We start from the raw sequence: 25,118 nt of genomic DNA, 5'->3' as shown, positions 1-25,118 counted from the left end.
CCCCCTTCTTCCGAGTCACCATTTGCTTTGGTTTTGTCAGTCTCTGTTCTTTTTCTGTTGTTTAAAAAAACCTTAGCTTTGGCTCCAAGATCTTTTTCGCTAATATTTGAAAAAATAAGGTTGTTATTAGATGATTTTTTTGATCGTATTGGGCTCGTCCTGCTTCAAAATGTTGTTTGTCTGAACTCAATTGGGGTTCTGAGGACTTCCTTGAAGGGAATATGCCATTTCCGCTACCTTGACAGAATCAAGAACCCTTCTCACTCTTAAGGTGGACTTCTCCATGTTCCCATTGTTTGGATGGAACTGAAAAAACTTTTTTCTTACCAAAATTGGCATAAGATGAATAAGCAGTTACCCATGTTATACGCAGCTAAATCTTGATCCAATTTGTGGTCTTTCTCTTGATCAAGAATTTCTCATGTTGCTCTACCTCGTCGAGCAACAACGCATGTTCAGTTCTTTCACTAAAATTAACAGCTTAAAGGTGGAGTCAGTGTCATGTTCCACCTTTACAATTTCAGCTTTCAGTTCTTTCATATTAGCACAGTTTCGTTCAAGTAATTTTAAAAAACTGAGGCCAGCGGTATTAAATTCTGTTAGCTGTAAAAAGAAAAGATCTTTTTCTGTAACACCATTGGGGCATTTAAAACAATCTCAAGCCTTTCGGCACTATGCCCAATTCAGTACACTTAACAAAATACTTGTTCTCAATGTCCATACTTTTGCATTTTTTGAGTAATTTATTCAAATTATCGCATTGCTCTCTATACATAATCATATCATCTGGATTTATCAGTCGCCTAGTTTTGGTGAAAGGGTTACCGTTATTATCAAGAACAGCCACAATATTGGCATAAGTAATGAGTGGTTCTTCAGCCCGATCATCATGCATACCTTTATTTACCATTGTTGTACTGCTGGAACGTCTAGTATTGACTTCGGGTTCCTATCAGTTCGTCGAAACTTCAGCAGTTCGAACATCATATGTTCGAACTGTGAAGTTCGAAAACTGATTATCGTGAAGCCACGGAACACCAAATCTTTCCCAGGGAAAGAATTTGGTGGGCCGTTTCTGTGGCTTCACTATTTTTAGCACTGTGGCAGAAAGTTACTGGTCGGGTTCAGGTAAGTGTGCGATTGTGCGGACGTTAGGGTTAGGGCAAGGGTTAGGCGAGTTAGGGTTAGGGCGTGTGTGTGGTGGGTGTGTGATAGTGACAGACTTTAGGGTTAGGGCGGGATAGGTGAGTTAGGGTTAGGGTGTGGGTCAGGTGAGTGTGCGATAGTGATGGACCTTAGGGTTTGGATTAAGGTAAGTGGATCGATAGTAGTGTATGTACAGTTTAGTGTAGGGTTAGATGTAGGATTTTAAGTGTGTGTGTGTGGATTGCTGTTTTTTTGTTGTGCTTGTATTGTGTGTGTTTCTTGGAACAGTTCTAAGCCTTCAATGGTTTTGCACTTCGAGGTTAGAAGTTCGAACATATGGTGTGCAAACTTCTGCTGTTTTGTCGAAGTGATATAGACCTTTGACTTCTATTACAGTCTCAGCATCATCATCAGATCCTGAACATGCCAAATCTTCTTTCGAATGGCCCTTCACCAAAAATTGTAGGAATTTGTGTATATCCCCTAACGTTTTTAACAGCAAGTGGGTTATATTAGGCTCAGAAGTGCCTGGTATAGTATAGACACTCTCAGTAAAGAATCACCTTGCGACTCACACGTTTGCACAAATAAAACTATATTCACCAAAAGAGTGCAAAAAATACTCCAAAGAAAAACAGAACCAGTCTGAGACCAAGGACTATACCACAAGCTGTATTAGCGTATGACTTTTGTAATATTGAAAGTCCAAGAAATGGTGTCATGTTTGATATACCCAAAACACACACAAGTTTAACTGACCCCCCCCCCCTTTTCAGGCTTGTCATTTCAGCACCAAATTATGTAATTTAAGGTATCTTTGATGGTTGATGCCTTGTTGAATCCCTTAGTGAAAAGAAAAATTGATTCTTATCTGAAAGATTCTTGGAATTTTTTACATAGTATAAGAATCTTTTGTGAAATGGGTTGTTTTGTTCCGAATTTACATGTCATGTTCACCTTGGGTGTGGTTTCCTTATATACCACCATCCCACACAGTAAAGGTATTGAATCTGTTAGAGCATTTTTGAACAAATGTACGACTATGTTGAGTTCTGAAATTAATTGTTATTGCCAGTTGTTAGATATACTTTTAGATAATCACTATTTTTTATTTAACCAACATTATTATAAGCAAGTAAGGGTGGGTGGCGATGGGTACTCCTGTGTCCCCGTCCTTTGCTAATATTGTGATGGGATGGTGGGAACATGAAGTATTACAGTTGTTTTACAAGAAATATAACATTGATTTCATTTTCATCATTGAAGGCAATGCTACTACTACTGAATTGTTTGTTCATGAACTAAATGAAGCATCTGACTTTTTTAAGTTTAAGAGAGAGACACAGGACATTGTCTGAATTATTTAGACATAGGTCTAGAATGGGACAGCTTCAATATAAAATTCACTAGCAGAATATTTAGAAAAGGAACATTCAGAAATAGTTATTTGCATTTCTCAAGTCTACATCCCAAAATCATGAAATACAACCTCCCAAAAGGTCAATTCATCAGAGCTAGCAGGATGACTAGTGAGGACCATTTACTGAGGAGTGAGTTTGATTTCATTACAAATTTGTTTATTTGTAGGGGATATGATGAAGGTTTTTTGAGAGTCGAAGCTAAATTTGTTTATTTGTAGGGGATATGATGAAGGTTTTTTGAGGGTCGAAGCTAAGAAAGTTTGGGACAAGAGGGCCAGTTGGTATCCTCCCATTTTGGGTACAGCAAAAAGTCCTGAAGAACAAGTGTCAATAAAAATTATTATAAAGAGGTGCATCTAAGTTATGACATGCAAATGACCGTAGATAATAAAATTTGTAATATCATAGAGAAAGATTGGAAGATAATTGAAGGTAATCAGGAACTATCCAAGGTGGTTGGTGCTAAACCTAGATTTTTATACAAAAATGATTATAATTTAAAGGCACTATTAGAAAAAGGTAGAGATATTAAATCTAAGGATGGCCCTTCTAGTAATAGATCTAATGGCATGCACAAATGCCTGATTTGCAATATGTGTAGATACATATTAGAAGGACCTTATGTGGAACTTCCGCATTGGGCACATACCATTGGGGTACTGGGGATATTCAACTGTAAGAGCCAATGTGTTGTCTATGTGGCAGTGTGCAGCAAATATCAAAGTTATTATGTTGGCATGACCACTAGACATCTTAATACTAGAATTCAAGAACACGTGTACAGTATGAAAAAAGGAGACAACAAAAATGCCCTGTACAAGCACAGTCAAGAGTGCCAGGATTTCAACAAGTTTTTGTTTTCTGTATTACAAAAAGGTAGGGTTGACTTGAGAGGGGGCAATTTTTAAGAATTACTTGGAGCAGAGAGAGGCAAAATGGCAAATTTGTTTAAGGGCCTATCAAAAACCTGGTTTGAATGATGCTGTAAGTATTAAATGCTTTTTAAAAAATTGTAGAATACATGTTAGAAAGTAGTATAGTACTTATCAATCATATTTTTTTTTTAACAAGAAGTTATTTTAAATGTTATCTTGATTGCTAATTTGTAATTGGTTGTTTTGTAATACAATGATTTTAATTGAAGGAGTTTTTGAAACATTAATTGTTTAATTAGATGAGTTGTCAATTGTTTTGGTGTAAAAATGGAATGGGTTTGAGTACATTTTATTTCTGATGAAGTCTTGTTGATGAAAGTGGCGAATAAAGGATTGGTACGCTAATACAGCTCATGGAATATTCCTTGGTCTCAGACTGTGGTTTTGTTCTCTTGGTGTTATGTTCACTTTAAAGAAAATATAGTTGTGGTCAGATAGTGGACATGAGCTAATTAAATTTTCTTGTATTTTGGATATTAAATTATTGGTAACAAATATCTTAACAATAGTTGTTTGCGTACCAAACCTATAAGAATAATGCATGTATTTGAGGGATTCTGACTCTCTTGTATCATAAATGTCTCTCATATTTGAAATGCTAATAAAATTTTTACCTTTTTTTGGCTGGGGCAGACATTCTAAAATTACCATTTTTAGTACTGTCATTCTTAGAAAAGATGCAATTAAAGTCTCCTGCACAAATGATATCTTATTTAGCTTTAGTTGAGATTAATACTAAGTATTTATTTGCTGTTTCTGCTCCGATACCAGGTATCCAATATATGTTAGTTAAAGTGATTTTCTATTTATCTCTAATTTCACCATACTCGGCATGCCATTTTTGTCCAAATATGAGTCAATAATTTTTGGTACAGCAAAGATTTTTTCCACAAGATCATAGTGCCCCCTCTCTTGGTCTGATAATGAGATTCAACAGGTATCGAGTATCCATTAAAAGACATTCTATGCAGATCTTTTTCTGTTATATGAGTTACTTGTATAAAGGCAATGTGCACTTTGTTTGCTTTTAAATACTTAAACTGCTTCTCTTTATATTATTATTAAGGCCATTGACATTAAGTGAAACACATTCATACAAAGACATATTTATAGATACAATTTTGTGTTATGAATTCTGTCATGGACAAAAATTTAACTTTAAACATAACTAATATATATTCGAAACTATATGCAACTCCAAAAATGGAATATAATATTCCTGGTTTGATGAACAACTCATCAAAACCACCTTCTTCCATCTTAAAATCGTTAGCCTATATAAGTCCAATGCTTCTGTCTTGGTTTAACCAATTTCACAGTTAGACGTTGCCTGTTCGATTCTCAGTTAGAGCATCTTCTGTGTGGCGACATGCGTGAATGGGCATTCCTTCGTTGAAGGTTGTGCGTTAGGCCCGGCAAGCCAGCATGTCAAAACCTACTGCCAATCATTAGCGGACTGGAGTTCCGGTGTGGCGACCCCTAACCGGGAAAAGCCAAAAGAAACAAACAAACAATATACAACAAAAAATAATATCTCACCAAAGATGTATAAAACAACTAGTTTATCTTTTATAGTATCATTAAATTAAATATTGATTATCTGAGATAGACAACTATGAATAGAAAATGTAGTAGTTAATATCACAAGCCACATGCCACTGGCTTTAGGTCTTTGGGTAATAGAACATTTGTTACTTATTATTGCTAATGAAATAAACAAAACCTTGTACTTGTTTTATATTGGATATTCTAGCTGACTAAATAGCACATTTATATCAGACCATTTATATTTGTTATTGTAACTGATAAAAAGTTCTTACAATAAAGTGAAATAAACATAATGATCTTCCAAGTGAATACTGTGAGGGTTATATGTTTGCCAAAACTTTTCATATCAACTTTGTTAAGCATATTATGATAAAGGACAGTAATTATGAAGTTCAAAAAAAACACCTCATATAACTCTGAACCTTTTCATATCATACCATTCATTTGTGCAAGGCTCATTCTAAATTTCCCCATCACATTTCATTACTTTATGTATACCACGTATAGATCAAAAAGTTTGCTTAGTTATCTTTACATATTATTTATATGAGCTGAGTTATTGAATGACTCCTGCTCCTTTCCATTCTTCCCCTCCCTCAAGGGAGAAAGAAGGGGAAAAAAAACATATATACACTTTAGTCTGTCTATATTAGTGCATATGCCGTCTAGAAATTGTATGTGTGTAACTTCTATTATCTGAATTTGCAAATTATCACATATCCATTGAGTTAGTATATAGCTGAGTAAAACATCACATGCATACATTTCTGAACATATAAGTGCGTTTTATGCTTTACAAATCATGCCATAAGCCTGTGAACCATGTGTACAGCAATATTTCTTTTTGCTGCTATTAGTTTAATTTCAGTTTGCCATGGCAGTTTAATCATTATAAGCTCATATGCAGCTATATACATCTGTGTGGTTATCCGATCATGTAATTTTCGTATTCAAGATGACCTTTTAGACATTACTAGTTAAACTTGTAGTAAAAATCATTTTCAGTACCTTTTTCTGCTCGTTTTCATAGGGGTTTGCATTCCTGAAGTCTAAATAGACTCGTGCAGTCTATTGTGAAGCACAGCTACAGGATTCCGACATCTTTTACATCACGTAGCGTCACTGAGTGGTAACGAAAGTTCAAAGGTCACACTGTCTGTTCCTTCATGCTGTAGATTAAAAGGAAAGCTGGTGTGTACAAAAAAAAAAACAGATGCACTGCGCGTGAGACTTTGCGGTAAGAAGTATCTCGAGGGCAGTGTTAGCAAAATTCTTACATCTAGATAGAGAGAAAAAAAGGACTGAACATGCACAAGCATCATGATGATGGCAAAAAAGGAAACTGTTATGTTAATGGCACCAACTGTAGCCATGTCAACAGCACCAAATGCGTTTATAGAGGTACTATGAAGACACTATGCTCTTTACACATGTCAAATCAGTTATAAACATAAAACATCAATTTCTCTGCATTTCTACTCTCAGTTTCAGTACAATATACCTGTTGACAACTCATTTTTTACTGTCCCCTCCCCCCCTTTTTTTTTAGCCCGAGGTACACAAAGCTATTGGTTAGGGGATAGAAAGTATTGTTTTTACCTCTCAATAGTAATTCTATTATGAGGAGATTTTGCTTCCAGAATATTATATACCTTATTACTTCATAAGTTGTTAATATAGTTAAAGGCATAATGAATATATATAAAAAGCTTTCAACATTACTTCAGTGCTGTGTAACTATATATGCTTCTAACCAAGGGTCTATATCACATAGTCGAAGTTAAATAACTCCGAACACCTAATGGTCAAACCATTATGTTCGAAGCTACAGAACTTCAACTATGTAAAAAAAAATAAAATAAAAAACAATGGACAACAAAATAAATTGTTGTAAGCAGGGGGACAAGCCCCTCTGCACACCCCACATGAGGGGCTTCGGCCCCCACACCCCCTGCTGCTTAAATATACCAACTCCGAGATTGCACCACATTGAAGTGAATGGAAACCTCTGCTTATGGAGATTTCCATTCAACTCGAACTTTTACAAATTCGAACGTATGGTCTCGACCATATGTGGTTCAAACTTGTAAATGCTTGACTATGTAATAGGAACCCTCTAACCAAGTGATGGGAAGTTAGATGCAGTTTTAAGTCAGCTTGTTCATATCGATTTCTAATTTATAATTACCAGTGAGAGAATAAAAATCATATATATAATAAGAAGACTTTTACATTTACCTTAAGGTTTGTTTGTTTGTTTTTTAATACTTGCATAGAGTCTGTCTGCTGGGTAATATTACAGATGAAAATTATTAGATTTATTTCCCTTTTAGTTTATTAGTTTTGTCATTTATGGATAATTTGCCATTAATAGCGTGTCTTTTCAAACTTGGTAATGAGATGTCCGGGTCTATATTATATGAACGAAAGTTCATATATAGTGAACACTCGAGCGAATATCCTGAAAATCGAAAACAATGTTGTTGGGGGCTGTGTCCCCCACACCCCCTGCTAAATATACATTCCAACTCCAAGATCGCATTACAGTGGGAAAGGGCAAAAACTCCAATCTCCACTGTACTGTGATCCCAAAACACGCACCTCCAAGTCCGGGAGGTTCACTCATTAGAGCGTTCGCTTATATGAACTTTCGTTCATGTAATATAGACCCCGAGATGTCCATGTTTTCTATTTTATCCAACAGTTTGTTTTGCTTCACAAAGCCTGCTGCTTCTTCAAGGTTGTTAAATATTTTTTGACCATCTGAGAGGGTAATCTTGATTCGTGCTGAGAATAAGATCTGAGCTTTTATATCAGTTTTTTTCAAGTTTTTGATAAAAGGAACACATTCTTTTCTTTTTGTTATTGTAGTGGAAGTGTAGTCATTATCAAATCTTATATTTTTTCCATTGACTTTTATTGGATTTCCCAACCAAGCTGTTCTCCGTACTAAGTCTTTGTCCTATGTTGATAAAAACTTTAACAGATCTCACTGTAGCTGGATTCTTGGAGAGAGATGAATTGGAGAGAGACCTATGAGCCCTCTCAATCCCAAATGAGAAGGAGTCAGGAAGATTCAGTATTTTAGGCAGCCATTCATTTAAGAACAGGATCATGTTACGTCCTTCTATCTTTTCTGGAACTCCATATATGCTGATATTGTTCCTTTTTGATCTGAACTCCAGGTCTTCAACTTTCTGTAATAGTTGGTTAATTTGTTTTAGAAGGAACTCTTGAGGGTCACTTTCCATCTGTCTGCCATCAATTTCATTTACAGATTGTGTATGGCTGCTAGTTGATCAGAGTGTTTAGCAATTATTTATTTTAGGTCTTCTGTTTGTTTCTTACTTTCCTTTTTCATGTTCTCCATAATTTTTTCTAGGTTATCCATTTTCACAGAGAGGTCCTGTATACTGGAAATGATTGTGTGAAGTTCTTTTTTCATGGAACTGTCTTGAAGAGAGGCTCTTGTGTGACTCATGGCTATATCCAGCTGTACTAAGCTGCAGATCTTCTGACAGGAAATTTCTTGATAAGCCTCTGAAAACTTGAGTTTCTTCTTAGTAGATAACCCACAATATCAAGAAATATAACTTGTGAGACAAACCTTCAAAATGTTTTAAGTTAAAACACAAAAATCCTGTCATAAACCATCTTTATAGGCAGAGCATCAGAAAAGTGCTGCTATCACCTTGGCATCTTGACCCGAAAACACAACTTTCACTCATAATGACTTTATTCAGAATAAATCACAAGTAAGCTTTTTTTTATCTTTAGCAAAGCAGACTTCTTCAAACTTGTGCTGTAACGGATTAGTAATTATTTTGGTAAGTAATACCAGGGGTAGACGTACCTCCTTGTTAAAATAATACTCTTAGTTTTAAGGGTTTCTTAAAATTTCACCCTTTAGTACACTGATGAGTTGTATTATAATGAAATCAGAGTTTTTCTTCATGTTTACTGACATTTTTCTTATTTCTACTTTGTGTGCATTAAATTGTTTTATTTTTGGAGTTCCCTGTCCAAAAACATTTCTTGCATGTTGGGTGACAAAGGGTTTTATTTTTGTTGAATGACAAATTTTGAAATGTTGAATAGCTACAAGAAATATTACTTTTTGTATGTCGAATTGTAAGTAGTAGTGTTTTAAAGTCTAGTAGAAGTCAGTGATTTATTTTGTGTTATTTGATTCAATTTAATATGTATTTATAGTTATGGTAGACCACTTCAGCAAGTCTGAAGAAGTCCATTTTGCTTAAGATTAAATTGCTTAATTGTAACTTGTTTTAGTTCTAAGTGAAACTTGACTTTTTTTTTATTTGTTATTGTTTGACTTTCAGCAGAGTTCCGTTTTGTCATTAAGGCATTTTGTGTGCTTAATTAATCTCGATATTAGGAGATACAATTCTCTAATGTGTGGGTTGCTAAATAGGTAAAAATTAATCAATCTTTTTTTTTTGACACTCTTTGCATGCCCTCCATCTGCCCATCAACTGTTTGAGTCTGGTCCCATTGGTCCAGTTTACCTTTCTCTGATGCATTAGATATCATCTTACATAATGTCAGATCCATCAACCCCCTTGAAATGCTATTGGCAGGCTGTCATCCAATCATGGCATTATCCACATCACCAAGAAAGTATCAGGTTACCGGCAGATACTCTTCTCTTCCTCGTAGAGTGAGTGAGCCAACAAAAAGTCACTCTTTGCCTGCTCCAGCACAGATTAGTCTTTGGCGATGAAAGTGACTGTTGTCCAACTTGAAACTTAAATCTAAAGGACTAAGAAGCAAAAGAATTTGGAAGTATCATATCTAGTAGCTACTAGGAAGCTCCAATTGTGGATATTCGAGTGCCAGTTCTTTTTATGCCATAACGATGATGAAGATGTAGGAATCTTTTCTTTAAACAGGGCAAGTAGAATGTTGTCATCCTCTTTAAAAACTGCTTTTGGTTATGCAGCCTGGAACATAATCAGCAAAGCATGCATTTATCACTTTAGACAGTAGGAATGGCTGTAAGAATGTGTCAGCTGCCTTAATAGATTGATGGCAGGTGGTAAAGTCTCAATTTGATTTGTATTTGCTGACTTATTTTTCTTGGTTGTAGTTGCCCATACATGTCTGAATATGGTTTGTGGTTAACTGTCTGCAGAGTTAATTGTATCAATGTTAAATACATTTGACACACATCCAGTAACTATTTCTGATCACGCACCAATAAAAACTCGAATAAAAATGCAGGGTAATGTAAAAAACAGACACTGGGACATTCCTACCTATGTGGTAAAAAAGAGAGGAATTTAAGGAATGGGTAGTGGAAAGTATTCAAGAGTTATTAGGCAAGATAGAAATATCTTCGGTAGATATAACTAGTGACTTGGATAAAATGAAATATAAAATGGGGTCAAAATAAAAGAGGGCTATGGTTAAGAAGTAATAGAAATTACTTACAGGATCTGACAAATGTTAAAGTATTACAAAATAAGGGGAATATCACAGAATATGAGGAGGAGCAAATGCAGAGTGCTAAAGGGAAAATAAGGGAATGTTTGGGTAGTATGCATAAGTTTAGAAAGATTGCAGTTAAATGTTTTGATAACCACTCCAGAACACTAAAACTTTTAACTCAACAACTTGGGCAACAGATCATTTGAAAGGGTTTTCACTAAATTTAAGAAACCTATACCAAGAAAAATAACAAGAGATGCTGTGTAGGTTTTAGAGATATTCCAGAAGTTTTATGAAAATGTCTATAAAGCAGAGAAATGTAGAAATCAAGAAATAATCCAAATGGAAATATTTATGGAAGACTTAATTTTACCAGGGTTAGTGGCAGAGGAGGCTCAAATGCTAATCGAGATAGGAGGTGATGAAGTAAAAACAGTGATGTATAATCAGTCTTCAGGAAAGTTTCCAGGAACAGATGGTATTCCTATGCAAGTTTGGAAATTAGGAGGGAAGAAAATGATAAAGATCTGGAAGATTTTGGTTAAAAATATTTTAAAAGGAGGGGAAGCACCAACATCTTAGAAGAAAGCTGTGATTGACTGTGTTACCTAAAGATGGGAAAGATCCTTCATACCCAGCAACATATAAACTTGTTTTGGTTTTAAACCATGATTAACTGTTTGTACTAGCTAAAAGAATGTCAAAGGTATTGTCAAAATTGATGGGTAAGGATTGGTGTGGTTTTGTGGAGAGGATGCAGACGTTTGACAACATTAATAAAACACTAATGATCCAGAGGGAAGGAGAATGTAAGAAAATACCTTTGTTGTTGGTGGGTCTTAATGCAGAGAAAGCATTTGACAGAGTAAGTTGGGATGGTATGGATAGGGAATTGGAAACATTTGCATTCCCTGATACAATGATAAGGTTAATTAGAAGGATATATGAAGGACCGGAGGCAAGAATTAAACTGGGAGGGTTCCTCTGCGGCCATATTTGAACAAAGGAACCAGGCATGGTTGTCCTGTCTCCCTTTTTTTATTTGCTTTATATTTAGAGCCTTTGGTAAAGAAGATAAGGGCCTCAGAAATACATTGATATAATTGATGTAGTACTTGAGAAGAGTTGACTTTGCAGATGATATTATTTTGTACCTGGTAAATCCAGAAAAGGACATCTCAATGTTGTGGAACATTTTGAAACAGTTCCAGGTTTTTTTTGGATCTAAAATTAATGAAGAGAAAAAAAAACAAAGGCTATAGCCATATATTATATACCCAGACAAAATTGGTTCATCAATACTCCTATTTATGGGGACGCAATAAGATGAAGTATTTAGCAGTATGGATTAAAAAGCCTTCTGTTATGGCCTCTAATGGTACGTGAGAAGAGACTAAATGGAAGATAATACAAAAATTGAGAAACCAGAAACTCTTATGTATGGCTAGTAAAATGCAAGCAGTTAAACTTTTTTCAGGCCTTTTAGTGCTGTAAACAGCTCAGGCATATTTTTAACAACCCAAGAAGAAGATATGGACAATAATAAAAAATTGAAATAATTTATGCAAGAGGGAAAGAATGCAATAATTGAATGGGATAACATGATCCTTTCAATATAACAAGGTGGTTTAGGGTTGCCTAATTTGAAGCGATATTTTAGATCAACACAGGTAAGGGTCATATACATAACACAAGCAGAAGGTTATAATTCAAAGTGGAAAGGGATGATGATGAAGCAAGGGGGAAGTCCAAGAAATAGAGAGGGAATGGGGTTTTTGGAAATAGATACTTAGGGAAACTAATAATTACCATATATAAAATTATATTCATTAAGTAGCAGAAATCGTTTTTAAGAACTAAGCCAAAATGAGTATTGAGAAAGGAGATTTTGCCAATAGAGTTGGCTGCAACTGCTTTACAGAGAAGTAAGCAAGAGGGGGCTGGAATTTACTGGAGAGAACTGGCAGAGGAACCAAAGTATTGGGAGCAAATAACTAAAGCAGGAAAGGTAATAGAGTGGGATGAGGCCAAGAAAACATTTGGAATGCAGTCTATAGACTGCCTTCCTTATGAGGGCTTTATCTCATAGTACAGGCAAAGAGAAAGGGACAGGGGAGTTTTAAGTGAAAGACATGCGCTGATAGAGTTTTTAGTTGAATCTAGAATAGAAACCGCTGTTAAAAGGATCATTATTAGGGCATATAAAATATTGCATGATAACTATAAGAATCAATCAGAGGAGGTTAAAAAGATTGAGAAGCAAGAGATTGGAAACACAATTTACATGAAAACAATGGCAAGACATATGTATGACTCACAAGTATGCAACCAAATCCAGAAGATTTAGGGTATTTGCTTGGAAGTGTTTGCGTAGGTATTTTTATATCCCAAGCAGACTTCAAAGAATTTTTCCTCGGGTAGACTGCAAACACTGGATGGAGGTATGATGGAGAAGAACGAGGTAACGGGGAACATACATTTTTGGAGTATAAGGAGTTGACAGATTTTAAAAATTCCTTCCTGAGTATTCTATCAGAAGTACTGGGAGAGCAAATGACTATAACTAAGGAAATTATTCTTTTGAGCTGGACTAAAGGATCTGAATTACTTAAACACATAAGTTAAGTTTAATTCTGTTGGTTGCCAAAAAAGCAATTATTAGGAAATGGAAATCAAAGTCAATACCGGCTGTATTTGTGGTGTTGAATGCTACAAAAGAAATAAAAGAACTGGAAGAGGGATCTTAAGAAAAGGAACAAATTAAATAGAAATAGGTGGAAATTGTGGGAACAATGCATGCATAATAATGTTGAGAAGGAGGGATGAGGTTTAAAGGAGGGCAGAAAGTCAGCATTTTTTGTAATGTTAGACTGATGATAGTAGCAAAGAAAATATATGTGGTATATATTTTATTTAAATGTAATGCGTTGTTTTGGACATGTGCTGAGGAGAGATGCTGGGTATATTGGGAGAAGGATGCAGCTGCCAAATAAGAGGAAAAGAGGAAGGCCTAAGATGAGGTTTATTAAATGCGGTGAGAGAGGACATGCAGGTGGTTGGTGTGACAAAGAAAGATGCAGAGGACAGGAAGAAATGTAAACCGATGATCTGCTGTGGTGACCCCTAATGAGAACAGTCAAAAGAAAATATTGTATTTAAATGGAAAGTGTTGAAATGGTTTGTTTTCTTTTCTGTTTGTACCTTGTATGATAATTTCATGAAGGTATTAAAAGATTAGTAAATGCATTGGTTCTAAAGGAATCTTTGCCAGAAAGGTGTGTCAGGCAAAATAAAACCTGGTTTGAGGCTCAGCTTGTACATCTTTTGCATTCACATTTTTTTAATTTTCCTTTTTTTGCAGCTCCATCCCCAACCATTTCTTTTGCTTGTTTTTCGGTCATCATCATACTTTCATGTTGTGGAAAGAGAAGGTAATATTGGATAAGTTATTTGCAGAACTGGATAGGTTTGGACTTGAAACCATATTTCAGCATGCATACGTTGAAAATAGATCTATTACCACCTGTAACAAGATGTTCTATAACAATATAACAACGGCTATGAATGAAAAATTGTGCTGTGATGTAATTTATATAGATTTAACTTCACCATTTGACAGGGTCATACACAAAACACTAATCAATAAATTAGTACAACTAGGTATTGATGTACTCTTGATAAGATGGATAGCTGCATGGCTTACAAATAGGACATGGCAAGTATCATACAGCAACTGGACAGGTGAAATCTTTGGTTACAGTCAGGGTGTCCCATAGGACTCTGTCCTAGGCCCTTACTTGTTTAGATTGTATCTTTCAGACCTAACTTTTTCATCTGAGGTGTTCTACAGTCTATATGCAAACAACCTGAAATTGGGTAAACGGATTACAAGTGTTACAGATAAGGCATGACTGCAAAATAACTTGACTAAATTGACCGTTTGGGCACAGGAGAATAATATGCTGATAAATACATCAAAAACTAAGCATATGAGATTTCGAAGATCTAAACTGAAAGGTGAATATTTAGTACAGCACACAGTGATTGAAATTGTAGACTCATTTAAGGACCTGGGTATATGGGTAGATTCAGCTATGAGTTTTTCTAATCATATCAACCAATTGGTTAATGATAATTATAGAACTATAGGCTTTATAAAAAGATTTATAAAGAGTAGGAAATCAAAAATAATGAAGTCATTGTTTGTTAGTTACATTAGACCCAAACTTGAGTTGGAATAACAATATGGAATCCCCATAAAAAGTAAGCATGAGTAAACTGGAAAGAGTACAGCGGAAATGTATCAAGGGCATCCATGGATGTGAAAAATCTAAGTTGTTATGAAAGACTAAAAGATTTGAACTTGTACAGTGTCTCTTAAAGATATCCAAGAGGAGATCCTATTCAGGTATATAGGGCATTTAGGCACAACTACCTCTGGGAATGCTTGGGGTTATCAAAAAGTACTAGAGAATCATCAGGCAACCTATATAGGAACAGACTACCAAATTACATTAAAGCAAGTACTAGTTTAGATATTTTTAAGAACAGCCTGGATACTTTTTATGGGAACAAGTGTTTTGGTAAATTAGCAAGCTAGAAGGGCATTAATGCCCGTGCTTGAAGTATTTGTATGTATGTATGTATATCTCGTGTCTGTCATTGTCCTTGTGTTTGTCTCCTTAGGTATTTCTTCTTGAGGAAAGCTTCCCCCTCCAAGCCTAATATGATGGAACATAGGTGAGCAGTGCTACTGGTCCGTTACTGCTAGAGATGGGCACTTTTTCTCTGCCTTGTTATCTTACATTACCTTCAGTGGCCTGCAGTGTCTGTGAATGGAGGCTACACACACACACACACACACACACACACACACACACACACACACACACACACACACGCACACACACGCACACACGCACACACACACACACACACACACACACACACACACACACTCTCTCTCTCTGTTTCTCACTGTCTTATTTGCTTGTTTCTCTGAGACTGTAAAGGTTGCAGCGCACAAAATATTGGGAGTGATTGCCCTAGGCATAGCCAGGTAGTAGTTCTGCACTGGAACTAGTTTGTTGTATTAGAATGGAAAAGCAGGCATTCACCTGTTTATTTGTAGCATCCAACCCTCTGTCAAGCTGACTGTTCAGTCTACTTGGCAATCTGGACTGTCAGCGGTATAGTCAGTGACTCTGCTCTTGTGCTGTCAAGTTGTTGAAAACATGAACATCATGAAAGCATTGTAAAGATTAATGAAGTTGACCATAGAATAGTAATGTAGAAAAACATTTTAAATCCTGGTTTGTGTGATGCCTTTTCAAAATAGATCGAAGGAAAAAAACAGTAGGTCTTGTGATTTTTTTTCCAGCAGTATTATTTTTGTATTGGTGTCAAAGGCAGGTTAGGATTGTGAATGTTTTACTTTCTAAATTAGTAACCGTTTTAAAGTTTAAACTACCACTTTAGATGACATTAAAAAGGGAACATAAACCATTTGAATGTTGTTAGTATGATAATATTCTGTTAATGTTTGAGCTGTGGCATCTTGAGCCTAGCTTTTTGCTAGTGACCCTTGTTCTCTCATTCTTTAACAGTAAAATGATTAACAACATTGTTTCATTTCTTACATAGCTTTTTTCTTTATGCAAAGCTAACTGAAGCTGACCTTGTATATTCATAGACGAAAATTCAGAAATACAGAAGCCTGATTTTGGAATCTCTGGCTCGGTTTCTAAGGGTTTCTTGGACTGGATCTTATTAAGCTAACATATAGTGACTCTTCTGGATCGTGCTTTTCAGGTTTGGAAGCTATTTGCCATTATTTCATTTTTTTTTTTAGTTTCTTAGGACGCAGAGGAAGGCAGAAATAAAAGAAGCAGTTTTGGTCTTGTCAGTAGAAAAGCATGGAGCTACTAGCAAACAACTGATTTGCAAAATAAATGATAGCAGTTGTTGCGTCTTTCGGCTTTTCCCGGTTAGGGGTCGCTACAGCGGAGCTCCGGTCCGCTAATGATTGGCAGCAGATTTTTACGTGCCGAATTGCCAGCTCTGACGCACAACCTTCAACGAAGGTACACCCATTCACGCATGTCTCCACACAGAAGACGCTCTACCTGAGAATCGAACGGGACAATGTCTTACTATGAGGCGACAACGCTACCGCAGCACCACCACCGCAGTCAGTAAAATAAATGATAGCAGTAATAATAATAGTAGTAATAATAATAATAATAATAATAAGGGACAGAACTTAATTTAAAGAAGTAAATTTCATCATGCAGTTAAAATATTGAAAAATCAGAATATACTTCACTGCCATTATTCCCATCCCATGGCTTCCATTCTTCATCCTTTCCTGCCCACCTTATTTTGGCTTCGTCCTGCCCATTTCCCTTCCCATACCATTCCCCCTTCCTTCTTCACCTTCGTGCAGGCTTTCCTGGTTTCTTAACCTCTTTACATTGGGCGAATCATCTACACGAACTATTAAAATTAATTTGCTGCTGCTGGTAAGGTCATGAAGAGTAGTGAGAAATTATGTTCATTTACTAAGTTACTTTGCAAAGTGTTTTTTTTTTTTTCAAGTCAACTAAGCAGCTGTAACCATCACTGAACATAGAGAATTACATTCTTTTAATATGTTATAACAGTGGTTTTGCACACTCTTTGTAGAGAATATGTTTTGTAGCTAAAGTTGCATTACATTTTAATATTTGTATAGAAGTACACTTTACTATGGCCGTTTTCTAAATCATTTTAAGGAGTTTTACAAAAACATTGTCATTAAGTCCGTTTCTGGAATGTAACATAAGGCAGTAACCTAAAAAAATGGCAAACTGGCAGGGGAAAGAATTTTTCTCCACACTATTTAGTGTGTAATAGGGAGGTGTGGACATCAGACTATGTTGTGGTCATATGGTTGTCATATTTTTTTTTGGTATATTTAGGAGTTATTTATTTAACTGCGGTATTAATTTTTTCCCCTTTGTATCCACTGATATTTTCTTCCTGTCTGCTCCAACTCCGAAGTATTCCACATTTAAATCTGAAAGCAACATTTTTCCTGTGTACCCCAAGGAGGCTGGATTGAATCTTTAAACTTATTTTACTATACAACTTGGAAGTAATTATCTTTGAGTTTGTAGGTGATGTTAAATAGTGACCTTGTATCTGTCTCTCATAGGTGCATTATTTAGTTGGTCTGTAAAAAAAAAAAAAACCTTGAGTAGTGTGGGCTTTCCTAGAGCTGTATTTTCCCTTGTGTCCATTAGAAAAAAAAAATAACCTGTAGCGTAATTTCTTTCAGCAGCATTTCAGTCTCCTACAATATTAGTTGACTCCATTTAAGCTCCTCCTTTCTTTGGAGTATGCTTTTTAATGAAAACTGCTTAATGATTAAAGAAAGACACTTAGACGTATTCTTATACTGTGGTTCTCTTTATTATGTTATGTTAGTTGCTTTTCTAAAGTTGAAGGATCCCATTAATTTATGATTTATAATGTTGCAAGACTATACTTGCATGCTTTTTAGGATTTTTTTGCTATTTTAGTTATGCTGTTTTAGTTATGTAGTTAAGTACACCAGGTATGGAAGTCATTTGTAACTATAACCTTTGCTAAGGGCATGCAAGTTAACTGGGGCTATGAATATCTGCTTTAATTGCGTTTGCCTCTGCTACCGATTTTTTTTAATAAGCTTCTTTTTTGACCTCTCAGGCCACCGCCTCTTGGAGGATGTTGTTGTTTCAGCTCTATGGTTTAGTGGTCCATGTGTAACATTTCTACTTCAGCTTCATAGGTTCATAGGAGGTTACTAGGCTAAGGGCCCTAGGGTCCTTACAAGCATAGCCAAGTTCAACCATTTTTCCCTTAAGGGTCTTGAGATATGGTCTGTGTTGTAAGCAGATCTAAATTGGCACCAACTGCCCCTATCCAAGAGGGACACAGGTGAAACTCCTGGGGTGAATTTGCGGTCTCCCATCCAGTCATCCCAAGTTACACTTAAAATGGGTTAACGAGGGACTCTGTTTAACCCTGTATTGGAAGTTTATTCTAGAGGAGAGGCAACCTCTTAGAGACATATCTGTCTCTCCAGCAAGTTCTGTTGATGTCACATGCTGGTTTAAGGGCCCTAGAGTGAGTGAATTGTGTACCATTTGACTTATGAATGTGCAGAATTTTCATTAAGGCAGGATCAGAGGCTGCTCTGTATTCAAGGCACAGGTCACTTCTGAGTAGTGTATATGATGCAGAGTATAGTGACAGTGATTTTAGTCTATCCACGTTAGACATGCTGAAGACCCACATTTTCTTTGTTTGGAATCTTTGAGGTCTGTCCAGTTGCTGCAGATGCCTGTTTAGGTACATACCAAAGGGAGCATTGTACTCTATTATTGGCCTGATGAGGGAAGAGTACAGTGGGATTATAACCTCCTCTTCTGGAAGCTATGCCCTTGCTTATGAGATGAGCAACATAGAAGGGTTTCCTTACTGCTGTGAAGATATGGTGGTCAAAAGTAAGGTTACTGTCAATCTGCGTGCCCAAATCCTTCACCACTGATTTAGAGCTTGGAGAATTGTTATTAATGTGGTAATCTTCAGGGACATTACTTTTGCCAAAGGGGACAATAATGCATTTTTTTCCATTGATTGTAAGACCAAGGCTTTGGCAACAGTCATTGGATAACATAAGTTCTTCTTGTAGAATGTTGACATGATTTGGGGACTCGGTGACTGCTCCCAGTTTGCAGTCATCAGCAGACTTTGTGAGCCACAGACCTGTTGTTTTTGCCTGTACTTCTGAGATGTAGATTCCAAACAATAGGAGCCCCAGCACAGATCCCTGTGGAACACCACTGGTAATTGGTCTGTTGGTGGAGTTGGAGTCCTGTATTTTGATTGTGTGTTCTGTCGGTAAGCCAGTTTGCAACCCACCTAACAGTATATGGGTTGACCCCCAGCTGGGTGAGTTTTTCAATGATGCCTGAGTGAGGGATTGTGTCAAAGGCTTTGGCCAAGTCTAGGCAGGCCATATGCACAGATTTGCATTTGTCCAAGGCTTTGGTTGACAATCTTGAAGAAGTCAACCAGGTTCAACCAGCAGGATCTCCCTTTACCAGAACCAAACTGGGTTGGGTCAAGTGTTTGAAGGTCTCCTATATCCTTGTTAAGGTCCATGATGATTCTCTCCATAGCCTTGCAGATAAGGCTGGTTAGGGTAATGGGTCTATAGTTCCCAGGGTCAGTGGATGCCACCTCCCTTATGCAAGGGGATGACGGTAGCTTTTTTCCATTCAGCAGGGACAAAACAAGTGCTTAGGCTGTTGTTGAAAAGAGTATCCAATGATGTTGCTAACTCCTGTTTTAAACCATTGAGAATGTAGCCTGGGATGTCATCAGGTCCCATAGAGGTTATGTTTTTGGCCTTGGAGAGAGCAGTTAGGACCTGCTCTTTAGAGATAGTAGGTGGAGGGTAGGTGGTAGGAATGTTTTGGGGTATATGTGATGGTGACAGGGGGGAGAAGATTTCAATGAACCTGTCTGCTAGCAGTTTGGCTACTTCCACTTGTTCAGTATATGTGGTACCATTCACTACCATTTCAGCGCAAATCTGGGCATCTCATTTAAGGTTTCTGATGTAGCTAAAGAATGCCTTATGGTTATCCTTAGCTAGAGATACTAATCTAGATTCATAGTCAACTCTAGAGGACTTTCCAAGATGCCTTATTTTCTTGTTCAAGCAGAGAAGGGGTTTGCTTCCAATTCTGAGATCTTTCCTTCTTGCCCTTAGACAGCAATTTCTTCCCGTTATTATATTACCTGTCTATGGTGGATGTCCACCAGGCAGGCTTGTTTTTCTTAAGGATCTTGCTTTTGTCCTATCAGGAATGGCTGAGTCATTACAATTGTACAGATGTTTATACAATGCATTGGTGTGTATCTGAGTATAGGTGTCCTTGCCGTCAGTGGAGACAGGTGCTTTGAAGCTGTTAATGCCTTCTCGTAAGAGGCTGGAGTTGGCTTTGGAGATTTTTTTAGCCTAATTTCTCCTGGGGGGGTTTTATGCTATGTTACTTCGAAAGAGACTGATTTATGATCAGACTTCACCAGGGAGGGCTAGACATTTGTGGTGGTGCACCATTCTGCCATATTGGTGAGTACCAAATTTAGAATGTTTGGGCCCCTTGTGGGGGTGCCAACTATCTGCTCCAAGGCATTTGAGTTAAAGTACAAGAACCTTTGGGAGAGTGTTTGTACACATATAATTTACCCAGTATATGGACGAGTAGTTAGTCATTCATAAACAGGGTGTTTGGTTGTATTTTGAGTGACTCAGGTACATGCAAGTAAGCAGTGTGGATATCCTGGTTCAAGGAGGGAGATCTATAGCCGACAATAACTTGGAGAGGGGACTTTGCTATAGTTATTTGCACATGAAGTAACTCTAAGGAGTCATTCTGTTTAACCAGTGTGGAGGTGTATTTTATCTTTGATGAATATTGAAACTCCTCCTTTAGTTTTCATGCGTTCATTTTATGGTCTGAACACGTGGACGGCATTATATCCCAGTATGGCCGAGGTGCTCTCTGTAGCCTTGAACCGAGTTACACATATACATGCTTACCAATCTGTCCATATGGATGGTGCTTCTGAAGCATGTATACCTTTGATGTAATGTTCTATAGGGAATGATCTCACAGTAATATAACAGAGTACTTTAATGAGGAGCTCTGTACATACCCATCCTGTAAGGCTTTCTTTCTTTTTTGCTCTTTTAGGTCCCCTTTTCAGTCCTTGACGATCCAGCCACGTCTCCAGTATAGCCCATTTATTCTTCGGTAAGGGTTTTTTCACTAACTGCTTATGTATTAGAGTGCGGTACTATCCTTCACATAGGTGGCACTGCATTGGTGGGCTAGACTAATTCCCTCCTCTCAAAATGGCTGAGCTGACCTCAGTGTACCATTCCCATCCCTACTTGACTAAATGGCTGCTAACTGAACCTGGGGGATCTGGTCAGTTAAAGAAGAAACATTAACTAAATAGGCTTCTTTCTTAATTCCCGGTATTCAAGTAAAGCTAAGTCTGAAAACATAACCATCCTTCATCCTGTGTTTCTCTTTGCTGATTGTACTGCAGTTTCTTCATAGTTTTCTCATGAAAAGTGTTGTAGCAGACGAATGGCGAAATGTCAAGAATGTTATTACAGAGCCAACAAGTCATATGCAGCGTGCAGTAGAGAAAAGGGAAACTAATGTTGCTCTCAAAGGAGATGGTATTCAAAGTTATGGAGCGGGGCATGAGTTATATAGGAAGTATAAGGAAGCACATCTTATGGGATCCAACAGGACTCCTGGGTCAGTTAAAAGATGTAGTCTATCCAGTACGTCTTAATTCTGCGCCTAGGTTCTTCATAATGGGGTGCGCTTGGTGTGTCTCCGTAGGAGGTACATAGTAGTTATTTTTACTTGGTACCAAAAATACCTCATCTGGATCCTTTCAACCTAGAGAAGGAGCGGCAGCACAATTGCAGATTGTGCCAGACTGCTGAACTCCTCACACTGTCACAGAGAATGAGCACAGCAATCCTGTAAAGGGATCCTTATTTACACCACTTGTGTCCTTGACCTTATTTTTTCAGAAACTACCAAAAGAAGCTTATGACCAAAGGATTAGGGTGCAAATGTAGACTAACCAACAGATGGAGCTCTTCAATGCAATGACTCTTATTTTGGTTCACCACCATAGTCATGGCTACAGTCCTGTTCCTGCTGCAGCCATGTGCTGGTCATTCTGAAGATTGCCTGTACCCTTACTCATAAACAAGACACCAAGATTCTTAAATGCTTTCACCTGCAGCCAGCATTATAGTGTTTTGTGGGATAGCCACGACCACTGATTTGAATAAGTGGTTTCTATTTCAGACACTTCACATTCAGCAGTGACCCACTGCTGTAAAAGAGCCACTCCGTGCCAAGACAACAATATTATTTGTAAGCAACAAAGATGGAAACGTAAACTGGATGCTCTTCAGACCTTCACTGTGCTCTGCTGTCCTGTCTGTTAAGATCATGAAGAAGAGGAGAGACGGAACACATTGTTGGTTAGAGTCCTCTCTCCACATTGAGTATACCTGAATTAACTCTGAAAGTGTGAAATGGACACATTGTGGAGTCCTGTGTCCACCTTGCATGTATTTGACTTTACATTTGTGGAATAAGACTTGCTTCCACTTTCTCAGTGTTACGACTGAATGCAGTGTAGAAGAAGTATGGACACCGCATACTGTTCTAGTGTCTCCCGTAAGACGTTCGGATATACAGTCATATGCCATCTGCAGATCCACAAAACATGTAAACTGTAGTGACAAAACTTCCACAATCCCTCCAGTATACATACAAGGAGAGTTTGGTTCACTGTTCACAACCAGGATGGAAGTACATAGTTTCTTCAAAATTTCTCAAGCATCCTTTTCACCATTCTGGCAAAGACCTTCCTAAGGAAGCTAATCAGTGTGATCCCCCATGGGAACAAATCCTCCTGTTAATCTTTCTGAAAATGTTGTCTGTGACCTCAGTTTTGTAGAGCAGAAGTACTGTTCCCACGTTCCAAGCAAAGTGAAACAGATGTGGTAACCAGAGCATCCCAGCATTATCCAGTGCCTTCAATATTTTCAGGTTGAGATTATCCATTCCCTAGCCTTGCTATCACACAGCTCTCTGATGGCTACAGTGACCTTCTCTTCAAAAATAGATGCAGTCCCTCCAGAAGCTTTTGCAATTGTCTCTTTATACTAGGGCATTCCCCCTTGTTCATGAGTCCCTCAGAGAATTCTTTCCACCTTCTGAAAGTGTCCCTAATCATGGCCAGTGTTTCTTCCCCCTTACTTTGAACAAACCTGGACATTGTCTCACCCTGCTGCCCCCAAGTCATGCAGTAATTTTCAGATGTCAGACACCGTGGCCTTGCCCAGCTCCTCTCATACTTGGGCATTCTGTTTGGTGACATCCTGAATTGCTGCACTCCTATCCTGTCAGTACCAGTTTGTCTGTTGTGGAGACCCCTCTGCTAACATTGTATAGAAAACCTCTTTCTTTAATTTGATGGCTTTTCTTTCTGCAGGTTATCCATCAGCATCAAAATGTTACTGCTATTGCCAGCACTGACCACTGTTCAATCACAGCTCCTTGATGCCACCACCATTAGACAACTTCAGTTACTGAGGTCCTGGTCAAGGTTTATTTGGATTTCGCATCTTTAATCATCTTTGTTATGAGAGAAGCCATTAGGGGTCAGATTTGACCTTATTTTGTTTGGAGGAATCAGTTGGGGATTCTCACAATAACCATAGTACACATTTATGCATTTATTTATCCTGCCAATGGTCTGTACACTCACCTGTCCTATGGCAGGAGATACAGAAGCCTGCACTGTTTCTTTCCACACTCCATTAAACTTTTGAACTCTTGGGGAAAAACGAACCATGACGTCTGTTACATAACTAGCCTATCAAGGGGCTTATTTTATGGATGTGCAATAACTAAGTGCAATACTAACGTAGCTCACCTACACACTGAAGGGCTGTAAAGTGCAATATACAAACTGTGCAATAATTCAGTCTATCCATAGATATGCTGCTATGGTTTTAATTTTACTTGGACAATATTACCTTTATATTGTTCCTTGTCTTCCTTGTCTCCTGTTCTGGGATGGGTGAGGGTCACTGCTGTCCTACTTTACTTACAAATTGCTACTTATTAAAATTCTACTTGTGATATTTTATTAATTTTTCTGTGTCTATATGTGCAACTGTTTCCTGCATTGAGAATGAAGCATTGTAATTTTGTTTGGGTACACTGCTGTGTAGTTCTGTGTTAAGACTTTGACCTTGACTTGACTTATGTTTCTAAGCTCTTTTCAGCTACTTTCCAACTTCTTGACCCAGCTTGTCATCAGTAAGACAACTCAGTGCCTTTCATGACCATGACTTCTCAGTTCAGAACATAGAAGTATAGGTCTGATGTGGCAGTTCAGGCAGAGGATTAAGTAGCTATTATTGAGGTATTTCCTGGGGTACAGTGGCCCGGAGTTTAATTCTCACAGCCTCCATTGCCTAACTGTGTGACTGTGAGCAAGTCACTTATCCAGGTCGTGCTCTAGAAGAAGATGAGTGCACTACCCTGGTCAACAGATAAAATAAATAATAAAAAAAAAAAAAAAACGATTAGCAAGTCAATCATTGAACTTCTACACAAGGTGCTTTTGTATCAAATCCACTTATTTTTATAGTTTGTTTTCCCTTGTTGCCTGCCAACAGTCAGATTCTCCCTTTGAAGATGCTGTCATTTCTGTCAGCCATCAGAGGCTTTTCTGGCTTTGCTCCAATTGCTTTAACCCCAGGTGGCTGGTGTGTGCACCACAGGAGTTGGGCCTACAGTGCCAAGATAGTGATATATGCATGCATGTATCGATTTTGGCTGCATTACCATTAACTTGCTTGGTAAGCTGAAGCACATGCCTGGTCCTGGCATCCTGATACTCCTAACCTGATGAGCAGGCTGGTCCTCACATTTTACTCCCCTCTATTTTTTTTCATTCCCCTTATAAC

General features: G+C 37.5%; 1 protein-coding gene across 3 annotated transcripts in view; it reads left to right on the top strand.

The window, feature by feature from the left end:
* Positions 1-25,118, top strand: part of GALNT11 (polypeptide N-acetylgalactosaminyltransferase 11) — a 1,380,327-nt gene that overhangs the window by 224,867 nt on the left and 1,130,342 nt on the right. The window contains exon 1 of one of the 3 annotated variants that reach the window (XM_044066894.1): positions 15,185-15,238. The exons of the other annotated variants lie outside the window; for them this stretch is intronic. The gene's annotated coding sequence lies outside the window, so the exon portion shown is untranslated. Of the gene's footprint in view, positions 1-15,184; positions 15,239-25,118 lie in introns of those variants that run through there. 3 annotated transcript variants of the gene reach the window in all.

Source organism: Protopterus annectens, chromosome 3.part1 (genome assembly GCF_019279795.1).
Source record: "Protopterus annectens isolate FY-2018-M chromosome 3.part1, PAN1.0, whole genome shotgun sequence".
Taxonomy (NCBI): domain Eukaryota; kingdom Metazoa; phylum Chordata; order Ceratodontiformes; family Protopteridae; genus Protopterus; species Protopterus annectens.
This window is presented reverse-complemented; position numbering and strand designations above follow the sequence as displayed.